This window comes from Triticum urartu, chromosome 7A, assembly GCF_056163025.1.
Source record: "Triticum urartu cultivar PI428250 chromosome 7A, HENAU_Tu73, whole genome shotgun sequence".
NCBI classification, from domain to species: Eukaryota; Viridiplantae; Streptophyta; class Magnoliopsida; order Poales; family Poaceae; genus Triticum; species Triticum urartu.
In genome coordinates, this window is record NC_141879.1 from 113,394,686 (window position 1) to 113,399,599 (window position 4,914).

General features: G+C 50.5%; 1 long non-coding RNA gene across 1 annotated transcript; it reads left to right on the forward strand.

Annotated features, from left to right (window-relative positions):
• The first annotated feature begins 810 nt into the window (after nucleotides 1-810).
• LOC147958399 (uncharacterized) lies at nucleotides 811-2,651 on the forward strand. The gene is made up of 3 exons (XR_015611371.1): nucleotides 811-1,535; nucleotides 1,678-1,800; nucleotides 1,914-2,651. It is a non-coding gene; the product is annotated as an uncharacterized LOC147958399 (long non-coding RNA).
• Nucleotides 2,652-4,914: the final 2,263 nt, after the last annotated feature.

Sequence of the window (4,914 nt, forward strand, 5' to 3'; positions counted from 1 at the left end):
GCGGATCTCACGGCCAGAGCAGGATGTCGCCGGTGGCCGCGCCGACCAGAAACGGCCTGCAGCTTCGGTCCGCTCGGTCGGACCGGTCAAAGAAAGGACCGGACCGAGGAAATTTCGGGCCGAAATTTGGTAACCGGACCGGCAAATTTCTGCAGCTAGCCAGGACCGATCGGTCCGGTCTTGAACGGGCCACGAGCGGGCCGAAAAGCTCGCTCGCACCGTCCAACCTGAAGTGCGGGTATAATTTTGAGGGATTCTTCAGGGAAGATTATCTTCTCAGCTTGCAGATCTTTGTATTCATGCAGGGATGCGTTGGAAGCTGAGTTCTGTGTTTGTATGGAGGGGTTATCTTCTTCGATTCAACGCACAGTACAGCCGATCAAAATTGAGATGGATTCTTCGGTTGCAGTGTCCATAATCACATGTGTGAGCACGGATCGCTCGATATATTCTTCCTTACTGAATGAGATTAGATTTTTATTGAATCTACATCAAACTTGTATTACTCATGTCGCTGGTTCGCAAAATAAAGCGAGCGACAAGTTAGCTGCTTTTGATCGTATTAATAATAGGACTATAACTTGGTTAGGGTCAGGTCCTCCAGAAGTTTTGGAGATAGTTGCTGAAGATTGTAATGATACTTTGAATCAGTAAATACAAGTGTTGAGCCCGGAAAAAAAAATGGCTGCGGTCTGCTGGTGTGTTTCCTTCGCTACGAAGCCGGCTGCCGGCTGTCGACTAATTTGCTTCTGATCCATCAAATTATGTCTTTGGGCGTGTTTCCTTCGCTACGAACCCAGCATGCCAAGGTCCTCGTTACGACGCCTCCTTCCTCTTCAAACACGCCATGTCCTCCTCTCCTCTTCTCTCACAGCCAGATCCTCTCTCCCTCGCGTCGTCTCCTACGATTTTGCCTCTCAACAACGAATCCAGATCCATGCAGATCGACCTTAGAGGCCACGCTGGGAGGCACCAGCTGGAGGAGGAGAGGTCGTGACCTACGGCGGAGGAGAGGCCGCGGCGGTGGATGAAAGTTTGTGATGCGTAGCGGCGTCGTGGACGCCGGCGCCGACTCCTGCACCTTCGGCTCGCCTTCCACGCCTTGCCGCCGCACCATCGGCTCCTCCCTCTCGGCCTCTTCTTTCCCCACGTCCCTCTTTGTTGTACACGGCGGCAGGAGGGTCGCATCTATGAGTAGCTTCCTTGATTGATTCATGTGATTGTGTTTTCTTAGTTCATTTTGCGCTAATCCGTTGCTGGTCGCCTGTTCGTAGTTATGCTGCATCGTTGTATGGCTGTGTATCCATCTTGTATTGCTGGTCTGATTTTCCCCTTTTACCAACTCTCATTAAATCCTCCAACTATTATACTTGATACTTTTAGTTCCTTGAGCCGATCGAAATGATTTCAGTGGTGAAGTAGGTATGTGGCACTTCAAGTTTGAGGAAGTAGCGATTCGAGACAACGGGAGGAGAGAGGATGATGGGATTTCAAATGTTTGTATGGTCCCGTGATGCGTCTCCTCTGTACTTCAGGTATGCCTTTTTGTGCATCTGGTATGTGTATACGGCAGCTTACGTATGCTCATAATTTGTTTACTGCAGTTTACTATCATTGTTAGTATACATCGAATTTATTCGTTTGACATATTGTTGTGTGTTGTGCGTGTGCACGCAGTATTAGTGGAACCAATCCTGCCGGAGATCGCGTTGTTGCACCTAAACGTTTCAGCTAGGCGGTGTAGTCCAGTCTCTATTCGTACTGCTATGTTCCAGTGTGCGTGCATACTTTCATGAATTTGTGAGGATCCTGAAACTAAATGTTTTCTGTATAAGTAATTCCTTTTTGCTTGTGGTGTCATTTTTTGTGGTAATTTATTTTAGATTTTCTTTGTTCCATGGCTATTTTCGTAGGGTCACAAGTGACTTCTGGCAAAAGACTGTGAACAAAGCTATGCAAGAATTATTATTTTTGGTCCTATGGAAGGTATGATTCTTGTGCAAAGCACCACTAGACTTCTTAATTCCCAGGTCAAGAATCATCTTCCTTCAACAAGTGCATTTCTTTAGTTCATCCATATCCTGGCGAGCTCTATGGCCAGCATCCTCAGTATAGGCTTTGAATTTTCACTTGGTTGTCGCTTAATGCATTTTTCTTTTACTTGCTTCCTACTTAAAATTGAAAGCCGCCTTCTGGAGCATATCCACTCAATATTGATATAAACAAGCCAACAATTGTTGCTTGACAAGCTTGAAATCCAAAGCCGCCCTCTAGAGCATATAAATTGTTGGCCAATTCGACCGCAGAGGAGGCAAACGAGGGATCTTGCCCCGCACGGCGAGGAGGGGAGGAGGATGTCTTCCACCGCATGGCACAGCCACCCGGTACTGTTGAACGACGATGGGGCCGCCTGACGAGGACAGTGAGGTTGGTGTTGGCAACTGCAGCAAGAGGCCGTCGGATACGTCATCGGCGTTGTTCTTCCACTCGAGGCAGCCGTCATCCACGTGCTCCTCCGAAAGTTCCTCCTCACCACCACTGGTGGATGCCAGTGTGGCCAGCCTTCCCTCCACGCGCACTGACTCCCTTGCTCCCGTCGGCGCCCTCTCCCTTACCCTATTTCTCTTCCCTGGCCCTCTCTCTCTCTCTCTCTCTCTCTCTCTCTCTCTCTGCTGTACACAAAGAGAGCCGTGCTGTCAGCACAACAGAGTACAAAAGTGAAGGCCAAATAGGCAGATTTGTACAATTCTCTGACTAGATTTAATGAATGAAGCTGCAGTTCATTAGACCAGCGATTATGGATATGGATCCATCCTCGTGTGCTGGATGAAGGGGTCTAATTATAAGCAAGTATAGAGAAAAGCACATGACGTTGTTTTCTTCGTAATTTAATCTTACAAAAGTACATCGTTTGTTCGGGGGATAGGCAATCTGGTGATGTTAGCCTTATATTATATCTATGACAGCTTTGCACCATTTGTTTCTTGGGATTTTTTTCATTTTTGTTATTAATGTGTTGTAGGTCGTTGAAAGTAACTTAAAGGAACGAGAAGCTCACACTCTCGCGACCGCTTCGCCCCCCCCCCCCCCCCCCCCGTGGGCGACCGGTCGCGCCTCCAGCGCCTCCTCCCCGAGTTCTCCCCCTCCCCTCTCTTCTTGCTGCCGTCGCTGGCGTCCGGCGCCGGGCCTGGCCTGGGCGGCGCTGGCGGCGGCGACGGCCACTGGCCTTTCCCCTCACGGGACGGTGCGGCGCTGCGGGGTGCTCCCAGGGGGCGGCGGTGCTCTCCGGCGTGGTGGTGGGGGATCTTCTGGGAGGCGGCGCTGCCGTTGGCGGCGGAGCGGTGCGATCTGGCGGCGCCCGCTCGGCCCAGATCTTGGCCCTTCAGGCCCCATCTGGGTCTGGGCGGGCCGGCGGCGGGGAGGGTCATCGGTGTGGCTTTCGGGAGGCAGGGGAGCGGCGATGGGCGGGTGGATGCTGGCGGCGCTGGTGTCGTCCTGCTGCAGCGTGGCAGGCGGGGCTTTACGAGCCCAAATCGGGCCTGGCCGGGCCAGGGGTGGCCTAATATGCCCTACTGCTGCGTCCGGACGGCGACCGCGACGGTGCCGGAGGCTCGGGCCTCCCGCACGACAGCAGTGGAGATAGTTCCCTCCCGCGTGGCTCCGGTGCTGCTACTCCTGTTGCCTCGTGCGTCTCTCTCCGTCCTCTTGGCCTCGTGGTGGTGATCTCGGTGAGGCGGCGTGGGTGGGTGGTGTCATGACCGCGGTGGCGCATGCTGGTGGGCGGCGAGGTGGCTGTTTGGCTTCGGCTTGGTTGGGCAGTGGGGTTTGGAGTGCGGGAGAAATCCCTTGTCGGCTCTCTTCCGGCTCCGATGCGGTGACACCTGTGGTTGCCACCATCCCTTCTTGGAGGGTGTCGGATGTATCCATCCCCCATTTCCTTTCACGTGCCGGGGGAAACCCTAGGACACGTCCGAGCAGCAGCGTCGTCGACGTCGCATCCCTTGTTGGAGGTGTTGCTTGGTACGCGGCGGATCGGAGCCTGGATCTGTGGTGGGTCAATTTCGGAGGGCACAGCGGTGGCGGGTCATCCGCGCTTTGTCGAGCTGCCGTTGTTGGCATTTCTTTCTTCTTATTTGTTCTTTCTCTTTTCTTTGGGCTTGTTGTGCTTCTCGCCCGAACATTCCTATGTAATCGGTGTTGGGTGCTTTGTAATACAAAGCGGGGAAACCCTTTTTCGATAAAGTAACTTAAACTTTTTAGGTAAAATAGATATGAGTAGTTTGTTTTTCTTCAGCAATTACCGTTGCTATTGTTCGCTCAGTTTGAACATCTGTAAGTATTGGCTTTGCATAATGATTAATTTAATACAGGCGGCCTTGTCCAGGCTATGCCAACACGGTGACTTGCAGCTCACATATCTGGTGTCTCTTACAGACCTTTAAAATAGTATAGTGGATTGATTGTGGTGCTACTATTTTTTTTTTTTTGGAGTCATGATGTTTACTGACTCTTGTTTGGTTAATGTCAGGGAGCAAACTGGGACACAGAACATTTTGTTGCATTGTTATCCTTTTCTAACTCGACCACACTTGGTTCAGTTCACTTCTCATCAAAGCCACAATCTTTAGGTATATAGACATTATGGTATTCTTTCAGTTCAAGCTATGCTATTGTGTACGTTTCCGAATCCTGATCAATTATGATATGTTCCTTACCTTCAGATGCCCATCTCCTACCAATGTACAATGGTACTAATTACTTAAAGCGTCAGTGACATTAATTACCTAAAGCTGATTACTTCAACAATTTTTTTCCTTTGACTTATCTCATCTTTATTTGTCCAACTCTTATCCAGACATTAGCATTTACTCCCTCTGTTCCAAAATAACTAAATCCACGACACTTATTTTGGAT